This window comes from Cupressus sempervirens, chromosome 6 (genome assembly GCF_028749045.1).
Source record: "Cupressus sempervirens isolate cs-2001-9-10 chromosome 6, ASM2874904v1, whole genome shotgun sequence".
NCBI lineage: Eukaryota > Viridiplantae > Streptophyta > Pinopsida > Cupressales > Cupressaceae > Cupressus > Cupressus sempervirens.
Window position 1 is genome coordinate 189,211,231 of NC_143123.1, and position 22,125 is coordinate 189,233,355.

Below are 22,125 nucleotides of genomic sequence, written 5' to 3' on the forward strand. Positions count from 1 at the left end.
ATTCTTCTTTTAAATATTTTTTGGAGCCTCTCTTTCTTTTGTGTCCCAATTTTGTGTTCCCCTTTATATATATATGTATGTATGTATGTATGTATAGTAAATTATTGTTATAATTTTATAGATTCACTAATTTTATATATTTGCATTTATAATTATGTATAAATCATGTTGGCATATAATTTAGCATTTATATAGATATATAATTTATACTCTATTTATATATCTATTTATTAATCTTTCATATATTTTTCAATTGTGTGCTTACAAATACCTATTAGATATATTCTCGTATATTCTTTTATAATTTGTATAAATTATATATATGTATAAATTATATATATGTATATATGTATATGTATACATATGTGTGTGTGTGTGTATATACATATGTGTATGTGTATGTGTGTGTGTGTGTGTGTGTGTGTGTGTGTGTGTGTGTGTGTGTGTGTGTGTGTGTGTACTTATCTTTATTTTTGGTGTATTTTAAATTTTATCTATTTCATATTTTTAGGACTAACTGCTTTGTCCTCTTTTTACCTTACTATTCTCTTATTTTGTTCTGAGTTTTTCTTATTGTCCTTTCTCTATTTTTTGCTTTTTAATTCTTCTATTGATTTGCATGTTTCTTATCCTTTGCCCCCTCTCTTTTCTTTTTATTCAATCTAACTCTTCTACATATTATTTATTTTCATTCTTAGATCTCTCATTCTAATGATGGATCATTGAGTATGATTTGAAATATTGATGCTAATAAACTCACACACAATCTTACCCAAGAGCATGAATACAAAATCAATGATAGACAGAGTCTTGAATGCAACATATGATCATTGTATCATGTCTTCAATAATGCTAGGAAACTCCCCATAGGAATATTATCAGCAATCAAGTTAACAACACATACATCTTTTTTGTGTTTCTACTAGGTTTGTGACATTGTTAGCCTATTCTTTGGGAGCTCATTGTCCTACCTAGTGAGTGGGATATTTGTAATATCCATTGTTTCCTTTTCTCTCTCTCTCTCTCTCTCTCTCTCTCTCTCTCTCTCTCTCTATAATAAGATTTGTTTTCTCCCTTTTCTACCTATTTTTCATTTATATGATGAAACTTTTTCTTGTATTCATTAACATCCCAAGTGTAATCTTATATTTTCTTGACATTACATGTCTAGTATAAATTGAAAGTACTTAGAAAGGCATATTGTGTTCTTACTCCCTTCTTTTATGCATCCAATATCCTTTATGAATATTATTTCTCATTTAATTTTATGTTCTCTTAGGGATTAGAATCCCGAGTTCAATCATATTCTTTTAAGTGCATCTTAATCATTAATCTAATATATCATTTAGGGAATATATTGGATTTTATTTCACTTGTCTCTCGAGGAATCATTATCCCTTTTTTGCTTCTTTCATGATAGCTAAGTAGGCATAAAATTGTATCATTTCCTAGTCTCTCTATCTTAGTTCTATATATATTTATTTTATTTTATGATTCATTCTTCTTTATATGTATGTATTGATTTGTTAGATGCAAGGTCATGTGTCTCTGCCTAGCAATGTCTTTTCGTGCCTTATATTTTAATACTTCTTGTTTAATAAACATATAGTTTACATCATATTTGATATGGTTTCTAGAATCTCATTTTTTTTGGAATTAATCACCCTATGATGTTTGTTTCTTTGACTTTCTCTATGGTGTTACATCATTCTATGATACTTATTGTTGGATATGGAGTGTTTCTATTTTTTGCATAGCTATAGGTTGTTCCTTACAACCCATTTTTATATCCTACAATATTTTTTTATAAAATCCACTATATATTTTATTTCTTGCCTCATTCTTGGGCGGAAAGATGACTTTTATATTCCTTTTCCATATATTTTATAAGGATCTACTTTCCTTGGGTCTAAGTGCAACTTGTTCATTATGTGATATCTTATTATAAATAACTATGTCCTTAATATGGATTATCTCTTTTGTAAGAGGTATATGTCTTATTTCATAACTTATTCTTTATCAAGAAAAGATATGTCCATTTTAAAAACTTTCCCTTGCTTTAAGTTAAAGTTTGCATTCTTCATCAAAAATCCTATCTACCTTGGAAACAAGGGACTAGATGGTTGAATTTATGTTCCTGTCTTCTTTGTCTTGGGGATTTTATCTCTATTAGGAACTCCTTTTAGGTATATTTCTTGTAGCCAAGATTTATCTCTTTTTAGGATCCTCTTACCATAAGTGAAATATCCCTTTTATGTTTGTCTATGTTCTTGTATTGTAAGGGTTAATACCCCACTCTATGAATATAGTCTACATTGTCACAAAAGGATTCCTCCTTGTTTAGTGAAGTAGGTATCATCTTTCTCTTCCTTCTCTTGTCTATTATAGAGAAATGAAATGGAGGGAGGAATACATAAAACCTCCTTTGTATATAGTTTATGCACTTTTTAAATGAGGATATATGCTAAATCTCATAGATGGGTAACAAATACAAATATTCTAAATCTCTGACATAAGGCTAGAAAGGAAAAGGATGTAATATAATCACCTAATATCTTGACAATAGTACACATGGAAGAAAATACATTTCTAGAAGAAATTAAAACTTTATTCATGAACAAATTTACTAATTGATGATACAAATCACATGATAAACTATATCATTAACATCCAACATGCCTAGCTATGAGGTCTTTTAGGGTTACAACCATCATAAAGAAATTAAAATCAAAGAGCTAGAAGATCATCTTCTTCATCCATCTATTCTCTACTATAGTAATTCATCTATCATGCTTCTCTAAAGATAAACCAAGTTCTTATATAGCCAACATGACCCCAAGTCAACTTATTAGGCATTAATTACAATATATGTACTACCTTAGAGGAGTAAAACATAACCAAAGAAATGGGAATCACTTTTTCATGCCCTATTAAGGATAAGTCTTTACATGAGAAAGGAGTCAACTCCTAATCATGCAGGATAAAATCATAAGAAATAGAGGTTGAAGAAATCAACACAAAATTTGAAGCACAAGACACATTGACCTATATGCTCTCAGTGTAAGGATCCAAAATAAGTCTCGAATAAGATTCCAACCATGCACAAACTAAAACCACCATGAACAAAAAGAAGGTATAGAAAATAGAGCAATTTTTTTGGTTGATAGGAAATTGATCACTGACCTAGGGTGCTCTTACATTACACACTTGGGGTAGGTAAAGAACTTATGTCCAAACTAGGAAACCCTAATGCTCTAACATAAATCATAAAAGTTTAACTTATCTTATGTTATCCATTAAATAAGGTATTTCATGTAGTTCTTTCCTCTAGCACTATTATATTTCTATCCAAAACCTTATCAATATTTCCTCTTGGGATGTGTTGTGGCTTCACAATGCACGCCCCATTTTGAGTCACAAAATGGGGACCCCCTAGTTTTAAAATTCCCTATAAGGCATATATTCTAAAGCCTCAGTCAATTTGGACCCTCCTCGGGGTCTATGTCAAACCTTGGCAGTTTGATTTGAGAAATGGGTTGAAACACAATATCTGATGAGAATCAAGTACCTATGATATGAATGTTGAATTTCTAGAAAATACTTGTGATATCAATGTTCAATTTCTAGAAAAAACTTGCCAAAACTCAAAAGAGTTGGATGCAAACCAAAAGCCATCACATTATTCGAAAATGTAAGAATATATACAATGATGGAACATCAAAAGTCACCATAGCCATGAATTCAAAAAGTATATGTGGCTATAATAAAAAAATAAATATTTAACTAAAACTATTAAAAACTAGGTGTTTATTTACCTAAACTTGTTGGGGTCATAACTTTTGACCTAGAGCTCAGAATTCAAAATTGTTTACATCATTGGAAAGAAGAACTAAAAATCTAATTCTAGTCCCTAAAACTCATAGTTTTGGTGACCAATGAAAGTTTCAACTTGAAATTTTGAGTAGAAGACCTCCAAAAAAGCCAATTAAAAAGACCTAGAAAAGCTTTTTAAAAAAATATATGAAAAAGTTTCAAACATTTGATCATTCTAGATAATCTGGATCACTAGGTCTTTGACCAAGAAGGATCAAGCAGTTAGAGAGAAGAAAAATCAAGGAATGGACTTCACAATGCACAAAGATGTGCATAATATGAAGTTGGGGGGCATAATGCACAAGTGTGTAGATTATCATAACATCTTCATTATCAATAGTTCAATAGAGATCTCACCTAAGTTGGTAACCTTTCCTTTAAAGGAGTCACACGTATGTTTTGATTCATGAATTTACACTAAAGATCAAAGATACAGAGGTTGAACACATGAATCAAAATAGGTTCCTCATCTTATGCAACTATTAATGACAAGATTCAACACATGTACTTTGGGAGTTTAGATAGAAGAAGCAGAAGGAGTTCAAGTCTATGACAATATTGGTCTATAAAGAGGGTATAAGTCATCAAAAAGGGAAAAATAAGTACACAAGACTGCTCTCAAACCTCATCTAAGAAAAAACTAGAAACCATTTTCAAACCAGAGAACTTTGATTTTTTGGTGAATTGAGCACCTTGCACAATTCCCTGAAGGTGTGCAAGTGTGCAATTTGAAGATTTGGTATATGAATTGCCTCTTAAGGTGCGCAAGTGCACATATCTAAAATATCTAGAGACCCCCCAAGGTCTTGAACATTACCATGGCTTCGTTGTCTTTGGTAATAGCTAAGATCACACTCAAACCCATGAATTTTAAGTTCCAGGGAATGCCCAAGAAGTTACGCTTCATGATTCCCACAGGGAAGTAAGGGTAAAGTATGAATCTTTAGACTTATTATCTCCTCAAGAAATCACCTCTACTATCCAAAAGTTGAAAGGGAAACATCCACACATCATTTTCGTTGAAGGTCAACAAAACCTAGATGATGGAAACTAGAAAATTGTGAAGTTAGAAAAAATTCTAAATTTGGAAAATTGTGAAGTTGAAAAAAATTCTAAGTCTAGAAAATTGTAAAGTTACAAAAAATTTTAACTTTAGAAAATTGTGAAGTTGAAAAAAAATTCTAACTCTGGAAAATTGTGAAATTTCTTAAAAAATTCTAGCTTTGGAAAATTGTGAAGTTAGAAAAAATTCTAACTCTAGAAAATTGTGAAGTTGAAAACAAATCTAACTCTAGAAAATTGTGAAGTTAGAAAAAATTAATCAATAATTTTTCTTCCTTCTATCTTTCTAACACTTGTCAAATATGTTCAAGGTGTTCTTCCTTAGTCTTAATAAATATCAAAATGTCATCAAGACATATAGTTAAAAACTTACCCAATAATTTCTTCAAAACCTCATTCATCAGCCCCATGAAAGTACTAGGTGCATTAGTTAAACCAAAATGCATAACCAACCAGTCATAGAAACCTTCATTAGTCTTGTAAGTATTTTTACATTCATCTCCTTCTCTAATTATGATATGATGATATCTAATTTTCAAATCAATCTTGGTAAAATATTTTTCTCAAATCAAAAAATCCATTATTTCATTCATCCTAGACAATGGGAATCTATACTTCATTTTTATCTTGTTTATAGCTCTAGAATTAATGCACATTTTTTATTCTCCATTCTTCTTAGGTTCCAATAGAATAGGTAAAAGAAAAGAACTCAAGATTTCTCTAATCAAACCTTTATCAAGTAATTCTTGCACTTGGCTATTAAATTCTTTATTTTCAGTAGGTGTTAGCCTATGTGGTGATTTATTAGGAAAACTATCTCTAAGTATCAAATCCATAAAATGACTAATACTTTTTACAAGAGGAAAACCATCATGTACATTATTAGAAAGGATATCTTGAAATTTGGCCAACAAAGATTCAATGTTAAGTACATGCTCAAGATCATCTTGTTTCTCAATCTTTCTAGGAATTGAGCCAAAATAAACATTTTTCTCCTTCACATCCTTAAAGAATTATTTTACTTCAACAAAACATACTCTAATTATGGTACAATGATATTATCTACCATCATGCAAAGCTTGTCTATTATACTTCCAAGCTCTACCTAGAAAAGACAATGCAAATAATTCATAGGCATTATATCACACAATAATTCATCATAATAATTTCAAGTCTTGAATTTAACAATGCATTTTTCACTTACTAGTAACTTATATTCCTTTTGGATCCATGCAATATAATAAGGTTTAGGGTGTCTCAATCTCTGTAACTCCAATATGTTAACCAACTCCTATGATATCAATTTTTTTTAAAGAATTGACTATCAGTGATTAGTTTGCAATATTTCTTACTATCCTTACATTTTGTGTTGAATAAAATCTTTCTTAAAATAGTTTCTTTATCAGTTCCCTCATTCCATAGAATTATTATCAATGTTAAATTCTTGCCATGCCTAGGTTCATTAGGTGATTCAAAAACTTCTTCACAAGCCAAAGTGTTTCTGCTACTCCCTATGATCTTTTTGTCAAAATCAATGCATTCAAAGGCTCTATGTTCTTCCTCTCCATATTAAAAAAAGTTCCATTAAACCAAGATGTTTCTTCTCTCTTACCACAATTATTCCTAGAGTAACTAGTATAGCTACATTTAGAATAATCACCTCTTTTACTAGTAGGTTCCTCTTTCCATTTTGTCTAACTCTTATCTTGCACTGTACTATAAGATCTACTACTTTCTCCATAGATTATACCTCTGCCTCTTTGAAATCTACAACCTCTTCCTCTTTGTCTTTGATCATGGTTATTTTCTAGGTTGGCCTCAACCTTCCAGGCATACTGATATGCTTCTTCTACACTATCAAGATTAACACAACTAATCTCATCTTGAATTGATGTCCTCAAACCATTCAGGTATCCAGCCACTTTTTCAACTTCATCATCCACATGTCCAAATCTAATACCAAATTTTTATAATTCTTCGGTATATTCTTACACACTCATATCCTTTTTTTCCATATTTTTCATTCTTCTCAATAGACTAACCCAACAATCTATAGGAAGCAACTTCTTATTCATTTTTCCATTCATCTTTTCCCATATTTGAATCTTTTCTTTACGTCTTTTATGTATCTAAGTCTTGAAATGATTCAACTTTGTGACTTCTATTTTTGTCTTCTTATTATCAGGGTACTTTCATTCAGAAAGAACTTGTCCATGGATCTCAGAGATCCAATCTAACACTAAATTAGTCTCAAGTATTCTATTATAGATAGAAACTTCAACAATAGGCCTAGATTTTTCCTTATACAAATTTATTAGAAGCCTCTCCTCATCTTGTGCCATTTCTTCATCATCAATAACATCCTCAAGACATACACCTCTTCTCTGGGCTATCTCAATTGCTTTAAGTCTTTTTGGAATTTGTCAGAACATATCCATAATGACATTATATTTTTTTCTTCTACCTCAAACCATCTTGATAATAGTTCTTGCAAGATCACAACCTTCTACAAGTCATAGGTCAAATTTTAGATCTTCCAACCTACAACCAATCCAATTAAGGTTCTCTGTTATCCTAGTCTTGACAAGGAAAGAAACTAGGCTCAAATACCATCTGATGCAAGCATGGAAGGGAAAAGGAAAGAGTCCAATCACATAGCATCTTTCCTAGAGTAAAAATGAAAGAAAACACATATCCAACATTAAGAAATACTTAATTCATGAACACATTTATTGATTGATGATATATCTTTCATGATAAACTATATGATTAACATCCAACATGCCTAACTTAGAGGCATTCTAGGTTGCAACCAGTACAAAGAAATTACAATCAGAGAGCTAGAAGCTCATCTTCTTCATATCATGTTTATTGTTTACTAATGTAATTCCTCTATCATGCTTCTCTGAAGGTAATCCAAGTTCTTATATATCCAACAAGACCACAAGTCATCATGTCAAACATTAATTACAATATAGGTCCTTCCTTGGAGGAGTAAACCATAACCCATAAAATGGGAATCAATTATTAATGCACTATTAATGATAGGTCTTCACATGAGAAAGAAGTTGTCTCCTAATAATGTAATATGACCCATCATCAAAAGAAACCATGAAAAAAAACACACCATGCTAGACAAAATGACAAGAAATAGAGGCTAGAGAAATGAACACAAAAGTCAAAGCACAAGGAACATTAACTTATGTGTTCTTAGGGTAAGGATCCAAAAGAGGTCCTTAACAAGGTGAAAACTACACACAACCTACAACTACAAGTAGAAATGAATACTTCATGGAAAACTAGAAGATACAAAAAATAGAATAATGTTTTTGGTTGATGCAAGATTTCTCATTAACCCAAGATGCCCCTGCATTAATCTCATATATGGGTAACTCATCCAGGAAAAACATGATAAGTCCCATACTTGGTAAAAAATTCTCATTGGGATATTCCATGCTCTCTCTCTCTCTCTCTCTCTCTCTCTCTCTCTCTCTCTCTCTCTCTCTCTCTCTCTCTCTCTCTCTCTCTCTCTCTCTCTCTCTCTCTCTCTCTCTCTCTCTCTCTCTCTCTCTCTCTCTCAATAATAATAACCCATTTTTTCTCTCATTATCTTTTTTCTTTTCTTTTATATCCTTGTGTATGGATGTAGAGTTAGGACCCTTGGTCTTGGGGTCTTATTCTCTTTGACTAAGTGATGGTTTATCTCATTGTGGTTTCCTTGAATCTTTCTTCTCTACTTTATTGTTACTTTGGTTTGATCTCATAATATCACTAAAGTGGAAACTAAGTGTAGCATTTTAAATTGGAATCACTTTAATTTAAAGATGTTTTAGTACTGATTTAGAGAGAGCTTTGTATTTAATTTTGTTTCTCCTCTTTCATCTCAATTGTCTATAAAAAAGTGAGGTAGGAACTAATAGATCCTACTTGGTATTCATCTTTCATGGTGTGAGTCTCAAGGAAGGACCTACTCATTTTGGTCCTCTCATTCCTTCCTTCAATCATTCAAAATATCTTTTCTACACCAAAATCAGATTTTCTTAGAATTTGTGCTAGATTTCTAAAATTTTAGACCTATTATAATACCCTACTGGATTGATATAGATTATGGAACTTCATTAGTAGGGACAAATTGTGTCCCTTCTTAGTAGGGATGTACTATATCTTTATCGAGAACCCATTTTTTGGGTCTCCTCCTTGGGCCCTATATTGAGTTAATATGGAGCATTAATTACAAGTATAGTCAGTTGATGAGAGAAAGTTTATTTGATGGAGAACAAGGTAGGTGAGTCTCTAAAGGAGATGGGCAAGACCCAAAAAAAATTGAAAACAACATAATTACACAAGATATAATTGCAAGAAAATACTTTATTATCAATAGATCTCTTATTACATAAGATTTTCACCATATATTCCATTGATGATGGCACAAATCGCATGATAAAATATACTATATGTTAATTATAAGACCTTCCTGGTTACAACCAATTAGAATTCTAGATTACAAACCAAAGTTCACTATCCAAGATTCCTCTAAATATCTCATTGTTTATACTTCCTCTTGATACTTGAATGGTCATCTTCCTAAGACCCAAAGACATTACTTATATAGCCATCAGAATACACAAGATAGCTAGATTTCACAATCTCCAATAATAGGAAATGTATTTTACATTACAAGATTGATCCTCAAATTTTCAATGACCAAATATACAATACATAAAATAACCATATGCATCCTTAGGTTAGGCCCACACATTAACTATCTACCTAGATCTAAGAGTGTGTAATCTAACTCTTAAATACAAAACTAGACTAGATTAAGTATCACACATGACATGAAGATAATTATAAGAAAACAACATCTGAGAAGATGAATCATCATTTTTGCTAGATTTCACTTAGGATTATGCTCACATGGGGTAATGGTTCATGATATCAAAAATATGAATCCAAGACTAGAATCTGGAAACAACTATGAAGGCGTAAAATGGAATCAATGATCCTAACACATCTAGATGGGGGAAGACTAAGATCTACTCCTTTATTTTGGTTTGATTAATAAAAGGTAAGTATCAATACAAAATACTTATGCGAAAGGAATAAATAACTTGGATTTATTTCTCTCTCACCTCCACCTTAAGATTTTTTAAGAAGTAAGATATGAAATATAGAGATGAGATATAAAGATATGATAAAATGATGAGGTATATAGAAATGACAGTGATGAAGATGATATATTTTGTGAGATAAAAACCTAAAAATGAGTTCTTAAATAATCTCTAAAAGGATCAATTCTTGCAAGCTAGGACTGGAAACTATACTATGAACAAAGCCCACAATTTGTTTTGTGATCTATAAGGGGTGAACTAGATAATCAAGGGCATAATGGTGCATCAGGATTTTAGTGCCTCCCTGATAAAATTTGTGCAATTCTAATTTTGATTTTTTAGTTCCAAAGAAAGCTAAAAAGGGTATCCAAGTCTACAACCTATTTGCCAATATGAGATTCAAAACATGAGAAATAAAGGATTTATTTGTTTATTATTTATTGCGGGGGGGGAGGATTCCTTAGTCAATCCCTTGTTTAGATATTAATCTTGAATTAAAATAATTGAGATTGAATTCTCATAAGTACTAGTGATAGATCTAACATGAAGGAATGAAAATATATGAATCTACTGTTGAAGTTGAAATTTGATCAAGCATGTAGATGTAAAATCTTTGAGTCAACTTTAAAACCTTATAAAAGAAATTAAAATGACCTCAAAATGTTCATGAATGAATGTGCCCAAATCTACCTTACGAATCCATATAGATTAATGCAAAATATTAAACAAGGGATCTTGGATTTATGAAGGGAGATCTTGAATGTTAGAATGATAGATCTTGCATAAACTCCTTCAATACCTTGAATGCATAAATCATTGATATTCAATGAAGAGCTTATTTTTTTAATGCCTTGAACACTTGAAGAATGCTTGATAATCTGAGAGATTTAGAGCTTGAGTGCTTGAACTTATCAAAGCTAGAATTCATATGGGTGAGAAATCAATAAAATGGAAGGGTTTATAAAGGGCTTGGAATATCTTACTCTTAAAGACCAGCCTTGTTGTACTAAGTGCCATTCTTCCCCTTCAGGATGTGGGACATGGCTTAACTACCTCTTATGTTCTATGAGTCTAGTGGTTGTAACCGACATTAACAAGGTGATCTTTTGGTGCAACGACAACTCTATCTTGTAACAAATGGTATCAGAGCTTGGTCATAGGTTCAAATCTCCTCGGGTAACATTGAGGGGGGACTTTTTGGACTAACCACCAGTCTTCCCCTTTTGGATTCATGACATATCTTAACTAACTCCTATGTTCTATAAGTCTAGTGGTTTTATCGAGCATTAATAGGTTGATTTTTTGGTGCAATAACAACTCTAGCTTGTAACAAAACTTCCTATAAGTTTGCATGCCAAACTAATTAGACATTAGATCTAAGAAGATACCCAAAAATAGGTCCAATTAGGAGTACATTATAGCCTAATTGACCTATCATGGGTATATTAAGACCTTGATTACTTATTGCTAAAATCTCTGGGATACCTTTGGGATCCCAAAATAGTTCACAAATACCCAATATTAGGCACAAAGCCCAAGATAAAACCATTTCAATGTGGAGAGTAGATTCCAAGTGGATAGATGAATGGAAGGGAGGACCTAGGATGAAAAATCCTACCTTAATCTTAACACCATAAAAATATCGACTTTAAAGAGGATTTATTAGGTTTTACCCCAATTCCACCTAGGAGAAATGATAGAAAAAGGAAGAAAGAAGGGAAGATGAAAGGAGATTGATGGTCTTGCATTAAATAGGTGCTAAACCTTCATTAAATTGGAGTGCATTGAATTTAAGATGGTACAATTATGCCCCACTTTAGAGAAAGTGTTTATCAACCCACACTTGCGGTAAAGTAGAGAGAATAAGGAGAGAAGAATATGACAAATCACAATGAGATAGAACATCATTTATTCAAAGAGAACGATCTTCTAAGCCAAGGGTCCTAACTCCACATTCATGCACTATGGTGAAAATAAAAACAATAACAAAATTAAAAATGACAAAGACATGACAAAGGGGTTAGTACTAAAAACAAACCCAAATCAATCAATGAGAGAAAACTTAGCTAAAGAAACATCTCCCCCACTAATATCATATTTGGAAATCCATTACAAGAGAATAGGTTATGACATAATAAATGTTAGAGAAACATCATTACCAACATAGCTAAACGATCTATCTCTAGTAGCATGAAAGAAAGGGAGAGAGAAGGGAGATAAAAGTGATAACCTCTCCTAGTAGAGTACCCACCCTACTATAAATCATGAAGAGAATTTTTGTAAGAGATAGTGTTGAATGGTTTATTAGGATGGTAAGCTACTAGTCAAGCCACCAAAGTACTATTCATAGATCAACATTCATCATTACACCATGGCATTCTCTTGTGTAAATGATGCATTGACCATGTATGGAACTTAGCATGTTGTGGTTGAATTTTTAACCTATATTGGGATTGAGTGAGTTGTTATGTGTTACCCAAATATAATATTAAGAATATATATGTTTTTATATGTTCCCCATGAATGATATTTAGCAAGTTTATCTAAGTTACTCATTATGAGGTTTGACATATATTTTTGTGTGTGTAAAATAGAGATGAAGTAATAATGCATAGATTTGAGAATGACTTAGAAAGAATACATAGCATATAGGGCTAAAGTACTCTAAACCATTATTAGAATATGTATTTTCTACCCCATGAAAGCAAGACTATGTACAAGGAGGGTTTATGTATGCCCCTCCCCCTTATCACATCTTGATACTTTACATGAGAAGGAAGAGAAATATAATACCTAATTACACTACAAAGATATATCCTTATAACAATAATGTAGACTATATTCATACTGAAGAGTCATGACTCTCATAATCTAAGAACATATCCAATTATAAAAAATATATTACTTATGGAAAGAGAATTCTCAAGAGGGAGAAATATTACTAACAAGATGTCCACCTAAGAGTAGTTCTTGATCAAGATAATATATTTGAGAAAAATGCAAGAAGAACAAGAATACACCTATTCAACCCCTTATATACATGAAATAGGGCCTTGGATGAAGGATTACAATGTCCAAGCAAGGGAAAGTGTATATAACTGACTTATTTTTACTTGATAAAGAAAAGGTGATAAACTAGGACATATGCCTCTTATAAAAGAGAGAATCCATAGTAATCACACAATTCTTCATATAGAAAGAATAATTTCATGTAATAAACAAGTTCCATGTAAGCTTAAAGGAAGTAGATCTGTAGAGAAAAAGATAAAGAATACACATATCTTCTTTCACCCCAAGCATGAGACAAGTAAATGAAATCTATGGTGGATTATATAACAAAATATTTCAAGATATAAGGATGATTCATAAGAAAAAACCAATATCCATGCACAAAATGCAAACTCCCAATATCTAACAAGAAGAATAGAATGTTGCACCATAGAGGGGTTAAAAGAAAGAAACATCATAAGGTAATTGATTATAAATACTATATGATGCTAGAAAATATAATCAAACATGAAGTAAGCTATTAATGATAATTAAATGAGAAACATTAAAATCCAAGGCATGAAAAGAAACTTGTTAAGAGAAAATGATAGCCATGCATGCAAAAAAGTAGTACATATCATAGATTAGAATATTCCATAAAACAATACAAATCTATAGAGAAATGAAATAAAGGGATAAAGAGTTACCACATTTTTCCTACTTAGTTATCATGAAACAAAAAACTAAGGAATAATAGATCCTTAAAAAATAATAGAAAGAAGATCCAATATATGCTCTCAAAATATTCCTTATAATACAATAAATATTCATAAGGTATATTGCATGCATTGAAGAAGGGAAGAAATAAATATTATGTCTCCCTAAGTGGTTTTAATTAATACTAGACATGTAGCTTCAATAAAAGATACCATCCTATAAAAGGGAAAACAAGTCAACAAAGGGAGATAAGGAATTTAATGCTACATTGAAAACATGGACTAGGGCTCCTATCCCCCAAGCAAATAGACAAGAGAAATAATTATTACGTTACTTGCAAAGTAGGAAAATGAGCCCCCAAAATATAGGCTAACAATATTACAAATGAAGGAGGAAAATAATAGGGATGTAAATGCCTCAAGTAAAATGATCATGCAAAAGATACTATTCATCATTACATTTTACATAAAAAATAAGATAAGAAAGGAATTAATAAATAATAGAAAAAGAAGAACCATTAGATGTAAATACATGGAAATGTAAAGAGAAGTAACCAAATGCATACATTCATCAAATAAAGGTGTTGAATTAACAAATTAAATCATGTAGGATGTTGGTATGAAAAACAAGGTTTCCCAATATTGAAGAGTTGAGAAGATACTTATAGGGTCAATATGAGTAGGATCCTTAGGATCTAATGATGAATTTGTGAAAATAATGTCACAATAATCATGATTTTTGATAAGATATAATTTCAATTGAAATGGGTCTTGAAATAAAGAAGAGAGGGAATCAAGGGTATGGTCTTCTATGACTAAGGCACTCATGGAAGATGGATAAACAAAACTCATCAAGGCCTCATGTATAGAAGGAATATCAATGAAATGCATAGAAAGAGGTTGATAAATAGGAGAAATAACCATGAGATCATCCAAAGGTGTCTCATGAGGAAGAGAATAATCCATATCTAGATCTAAGTGTTCATCCCAAATAGTAGAATCATCCAAAGAGGGAAGAAAATACACATTAGAGGAGGAACAATCATAAGTCAAAGAAGTTTCAAGGAGGGAGTAATCAATATTCCTATCCAAGTGCTCCTCCCAAAATTTATAACTATAAAAGGTATGAACATCATGAATTACTAAAGGTCGATCAACAACATCTTTGAAAATACTACTCTTTGAAGGGGAGTGAGAATCAATGTAAGGAAAAACTAAGTTTTCATCATAGGATGAAATGGAACAATGTAAATATCATGAATGAAACTTGAAAACAAAGATAACAACCCCATTTAAAGGAGATGCATTCTAAAAATAAACTAGATGCAATTTTTTTTGTATTTTCAAAATGAAACTATGTAAAATGAGATCTAAATGAGAACAATGTTAAAGGAGATATAGATCCCACCAATGTAAAAAAAGTAGCTCTAGAGAGATCCAAATAAAATAAAATAATCTAACTCCAAGATCAAACAAGAGAAGTAAGCATGTGAGGTTCACCAAAATGTACATGGGTGAAATGGAATATATCACCCTAACACATTTAGAAGGGTGAAGACCAAGATCCAACCCTTTGATTGGGTTTGATTAATAAAAAAGAAAGTATCCATACACAACCCTAATACAAAAGAAATGAATAACTTGGATTCATTTATCTCACATGCACCTTAAGAGGTTTTAAGCAACAAGATATGTAATATAGAGCTAAGATTTAAATAAATGATAAAATGATGAAGTATAAAGAGAAAGACATGAAGATGATATACCTTTTAAGATAAAAATTAGGAAAAAAAGTTGTCAAATAATCTTTGAAAGGCTCAATTAACTCAATTTAGATTGAAGACTACACAATAGACAAAACCCAGAATTTGTTTTACGATTTGCCAAGGGAAAATAAGATAATTAGGGGCAAAATACAACATCAGGAGTGTAGTAAGCCCCTAATGAAAGATGTGTGACATTGATTTTGATTTCACTGGTCCAAAGAAATTTGAAAAGGATATCCAAATATGTAACATATTCACTAATCCAAGATCCAAAATATTCAAAATAAAAGATTTGTTTATTGTTATTTTTTTGGGGGGGTTGGGGGTAGGGGTTGCCTCAATGGTAACCACAATTTAGAAATTAACCTTGAATTGAAATAACTGAAATAACTGAAATAGAATTATTGCAAGTAGTAGTGATAAATCTAACATGAATAAATGTAAGTATATTAATATTCTCTTGAATTTGAAATGTGATCAAGTATGTAGATGTAATAGGTTTGACTAACTTCAAAACCCTAGAAAGTAAATTAATGTGATAACAAAACCTTCATGAATGAATGTGCTTGAAATATGCCTTAGGAATGCATGTAGCAGATGAAAAAAAGGATCTTAAATTTATGAAAGGAGATATTGAATGTTAGAATGAGATATCTTACATGAGCTCCCTCAATAGCTTGAACACATTAATCCTTGATCTTCAATGGAGAGATTTCTTGAATGCCTTGAATGCTTGAAGAATCCTTGAGAACTTGAGACTTTAAATGCTTGAACATGTGGATGTTATAATTATTGTGCATTAGAAATAGAGAAAATGAAAGGATTTATAAAAGGATCAAAATATCTTACTCCCATAGGCCAACCTACCTAGAATTTTGTACCTCAAAACTAACTAGACACAAGATCCAAGAAGTAGACACAAAATAGGGTACAATCATGGGTGAATTGTAGCCCTAATTGGACCATAAAGGGTATACTACAACCTTGATGGACCAAGGACACATTATGTCCCTAATTACCAAGGCACATAACCTCAGGGATCCCTTCAAGATCCCAAAATAGGTCTCAAATCCCCAATATTTGGCAAATAGTCTGATATATAGCCATTTTGGTGTAGAGATCATATTCAAAGTGGATAGATCAAGGGGAGGTAAGACCAAGAGGATAGATCCTACTTGAGATTAACACCATTAAAATAGAAGCTTTAAAGAGAATTGGTTAGCTTTTACCCCAGTTCCATCTAGGAGAAAGGACATAAGAGGGAAGAAAGAAGGTAAGGTGCAAGGAAATTAACAATCTTGCATTAAATAGGCGCTAAATCTTCAATAAATTAGAGTACATCCAATTTAAGATGATACAAGAACAAATAAAAGTTTCCCAATATAAACTATTAGAATGATAACTGTAAAATAGAAAACAACACATATATTTTTGGGGATGCAAAATTTGCCAACAACCAAAGGATGCTCTTGCATCATTATTATGGTCCCTTTATAAACCCTTCCATTTTCCTTATTTTTCATCTCATCCATAGAAAAGAAAGAAAATGTGAAGCATTCTATAAATTTAAATTCTTTAAGTAATCAATTCTTCAAGTATTCAGGGCATTCAAGAAAGTCCCCCATTAAAGATCAAGGATTCAAGCATTCAAGCGATTCAAGGAGTTGATGCAAGATAAACCATAGAATTTTCAATATTCATCATCTCTCTTCATAAATTTGGGGTTCTTTTTTGCATCTTCTACATTCATCCATACAAGATCCACACTCATTCATGAAGGTTTTGATTGACATTCATTTCCTTTCCCATAGTTTTAAAAGTTGAGTCAATGATACTGCATCAACATAATTGACTACATTCTAAATTCAAGAGCATATTCATAGATTTACATTTCTTCATGTTAGATCTAGTTCCAATACCTGCTATATTATCTATTTTCTATCTCAATTTCTAGATTTATTCATAAACTAGGGTTTGACCAAGGAAAACCCCCCATAAAAGAAACAAAAACCCTTCTTTCTTGTAGGTGGTAGATTTTGAGAGATAGAACATAGTAAAAATTTAGATGTACTTTTTGCAAAGCTACCAAGATCTAAAAATTATTTCATAACTAGACACCATCAAGAAAAGATGCATTGCAACCCTAAAAATTTGACCCTACTACCTTAACTTGACCCTATTTCTTATAGTCAAGCCTTCCAAAATGTTGGTTTTTTTTGGGTTTGGTAGATATCTTGTAGTTTCATTTCTAAATTAAGTATTTCAAAAGTTTTGGATATCATCTTACAACTATTAGTGTAAATAATTAATTATTATTTACACTTTACTTAAGTTTACTTAGGTTAAATGAATTATTATATTAGTTGTCTTGTTGACAACATAGGAGTTTGCATATTCAATTGAGTTGTCATGTAGACAACATAGCTATTCGCACTCTAATTAAGCACATGGTATCTACAACATCTTTTTATGAGATACACCTATGTAATCTTATCCTCTCATCATTGCACAAACTCCTATGCTCAATGGAGGATAATCCACTCTTGGTGGACATGTGCTTAGTTGTGAAGCTTATCACTTTGGTAACTCCTAATCATTCTAGAGGCCTTTATATACAAGCACTTCTAGTGTGTATAAATCAATTATTCATTCTCATATTGTTATTATGATTATACATCATTTGGTCCATATTGTGATTTATTCTTGAGCTTCTTGATCTTGGTGTCATTTTTCCCTAAGAAAAATTCTTACATAGTATCAAAGCAATAGGAGCATCATTTCATAGCCATTGGAGACCGTTTTTGCTTCACCTCTTGGAGGACCATGATTCAGATCTGGAGTATCTACAGAAATTAGGAGCATGTAGAGCCAAAGTAGACCTGACCATTGTGTTTGGAGCATCAATTCAGTAAATTCTGACTATAAATTTTCCTACCCTAGGCCATAGTCAAATTTGAGGTAATTTTTTTTTATTGCAAACTAGAATGCGAAGGCCTAATTTGTGAAATTGGTATGATCTCACTAGATCTCTACAATTAATTTTTAGATCTAAATTTTATTATTAGTTACATCTCTGTATTTTCTTGAATCTGCATTTTTTCCCAAAAAATTTTTTTGGACGTCAAGCCCATAGGAGAAGCATTTTTTTGCAGGCAAATTGGGTGGTCAAACCCCAACACCTGCGGCCTGAATATTCCTTATTCTAGCAGCACTTTACAACACCCAATATATTCCTCTATGGAACTAACTTCCTTCAAAAAATTGATAGAATATTCCATAACTGGCGACATCATATAACAATGCAAAAACTAGCAACTAGAATATGCAACACAATATCAATGGCCTTTAAGCCGATTCAAATACTAGTGGGCTCTGAATTTTATTGACCTCTATGTTGAGCACATGGTGAATGTGGGATTAAATCCCACATCCACCATTGGTGCACCACTACTCCACAGGTTGCACCACCGATGGCACTCAACGCTAACACCACTGCTAGATCCTACTCCCACCAACTAAAAGGTTTTGTTGTTGCTATCCATCCCCTTCAGAGCCACATCGACATCCTTCAATGACACCTTGTGTACTACCATGTAGCCAAGAAAACAACCACTTCAAACCCTTGAATACATCATCTACCACATCAATAGTGCCAACACAGATCCTAGTTAATAGGCACATTAGTGCCTCTATACAAAATAGTTAGCTGCCAGATAGAAATCCGTACACTATTGACATCATTTGACAGATCATTTCGTACTACCGTGTTAGTTGGGCTGGTCTATTTTTATTAATGTCATAATTTCCTAAGCTTAAAATTGATGGTTACTTGACTTGAGAGTCCAACATCAGGAGGCCATATATTAGGGAAGACCCCTCACCATAAATAGTTTCAATTTGACAGTCCAACTTTGGGAGGCCATATCTTAGTCATTCAGACTCAAATCAGGTGCATTTTTTTTAAATTTTGGCTAGAATTTCCTAAACATTTTAATGGTGCTATTATTTTCTAGTTTTGGTGCATGAATTTGTTAGAAAATTTAGTTTTTAGAAACTATACCTATCCAATCCTACATTTTGCAACTTCAAATGCTCTGTAACGACTCATATGGACACATTTTTAGGTTCCATTTTTTTGAAAGTACATATTTTTTCATCTAGTTTCTAGATACACAATCAGATTATAGGGTTGTTCATGCAAAAGTCCCAATTTTAGAAATATGTCCTTTTTTGCATTGTACTACTTTGATTAAACTTCAAAATTATTGTATATATGAGCTACATTGCTAAGTACTAGATTTGAACTCCAAGAGGAGGTTGCAAATAGCAAAATTAGAAGTTCACTTTTATCCATTTTGACAAGTGGCCTATTGTAAATGCACTAATTATAAAGCATCAAAATCATTCATTTGGGGTGGGGGGTGTAAAGTTTGATTGGGGGAAAGGGGGCATGTCTCTTGGTGTTGTGTTCCTCTTTTCTTGCTGATATCTTTCTTTCCTTGCATTATGGCAAACCTTAAGATTCCAAAATTAACACAACATAACTATGCCACATGGCTAGTTAAAAGATGGTGTGAATTGATGAATGAAGAAGTTTATCAATATGAAGATGGATTTTTTCCTAAACCAACAGGTGATCATGTATCTCAAAGTGAATTTTGTGAGTAGGAAACAACAGATAGGAAAGCCATAAGACTCCTTAGGTTAGGGGTTGATGACAAGATCCTCTATCAGATCATAAAATATAATACATCTAAGGAAACTTGGGATGCTCTTAAAAACATATATGGGAAAGTGACTAAGGAGGATTTCTAGAAGATTGAAGATGAGCCTATCTCCCTAGATCCTAAGAGCTTTGATTCTATCTAGGATTTCATCATTAAGGTGAATGAATTGAGAACAAAATTTGATGATTGTGGAAGTCCCATTAAAGATGATAGGTTGATTTATCTAATTCACAATAAGTTGCCATCAAAATACTCCACATTCGCCTCTTCTTTCAACACCACAAAGACTACCTTAGGGGTTTCTTATAAGAAAATCACTTTTGATGACTATGCTTAGTTGTTAGAGGATGAACAAGCAAATTTGATAACAATGGGGATTCTCAAGTCTTCAAAGTATAAGACATTGGTGGCTAACAATGAGAGTTCTAAAAATTTAGTTGGTGAAAGTTCAAACAAAGGAAAGGGAAAAAAGAAGAAGTGGAAAGTTAACAAACAAGGGGACACAGAAAAGTTAACACCTAAATCAATTCAACAACAAGGCTCTAGTCTTCTCCTAATACCAACAAAAAGGGGGACAATAATCAAGAAAAGAACTAGTCATGTCGAACATCAGTGCTTTCACAAGAAGATTGATGAATTGAAAAACATCATAAAGAAACAAAATGTTCCATTTCCTAATGCTTATAAGGAGAAAGGGTCTTCATCTTCATATTGTAAGAGCAAAGGGAAAGCTTTACTCACAAACATTGCTAGTCAGGGAGAATGGATTATTGACTCAGGTGCCACACATCACATGGGTGCTTCAGAGAGAGATTTTTATTCCATGACACTTTTAGAGGTACGTCACATCTTTATAGGAGATGATACTAAAGTGGAAGTTAAAGGAAAAGGTGAAGTTGAGATGGAAAGTGGAGTGTTCAAGGATGTTCTCTATGTTCCTAATCTCACCTCCAACCTTCTTTCAGTCTACCAAATCACTCACTATGGAGGTGGAAATAAGGTTGAATTTCTTCTAGATTCAGTGGTCATGAAAAGCATCAAAGATGATTCAATGGTTGCAATAGGTGAAGCTAATCATGATTCAAGGCTCTACACTTTCTCTACCTTTGTGCCTAAATATAATGCACAAGCCTTGTTAATGCATGCAAATACAAAAAGCAAACTATGGCATGAGAATTATGGACATCTCAACTGTAGGTATCTTCAACAACTTAGTAGCAAGAACATGGTTCACAGTCTACCTCAAGTCCAGTTTTATGATGGTGTTTGTTTAGCTTGCACACTTGGGAAGCATCTAGAAAAAATGATTGATAAGGGGAAGTCTTGGAGAGCACAATGTGTTCTTTAACTAGTTCATAGTGATGTGGTGGGCCCATTTCCAGTGCCACCATTTGGAAAGTCTTGCTATGCACTCACCTTCATTGATAACTACTCTCGCTATACTTGGGTATTCTTTATGGCTCATAAGAGTGCAGTAAAAACACAAACCTATGTCACCCTTTTGTAAAGGAAAAGGCAAACAAAAGTATAACTATTCACATTGAATGACATGAAATTGGTAATATTATTTTGAATTTGAAAATGAAGTAAACTAATGAATTGTTACAAATGGATGAAATTTAAGATTATCATTTTTAATAATTATTTGGAATAAGAATTGATATATTTTCCTGATTTTTATAGATAATTTTTTAGCTAATAAAAAATGCTGAAAATTAGGGATCTAGTTCTCACCACAAAACTATATGGAAATAAACTTATTTCGCTTTGATCTTAGACTATGTTATAGATAGCTTATATAGCTAGAACAATCAAAAATAAAAATTGTCTCTAGACCTATATTTTCTCTTTTATAATGATTTAAAATTCAACTCACCTAAAT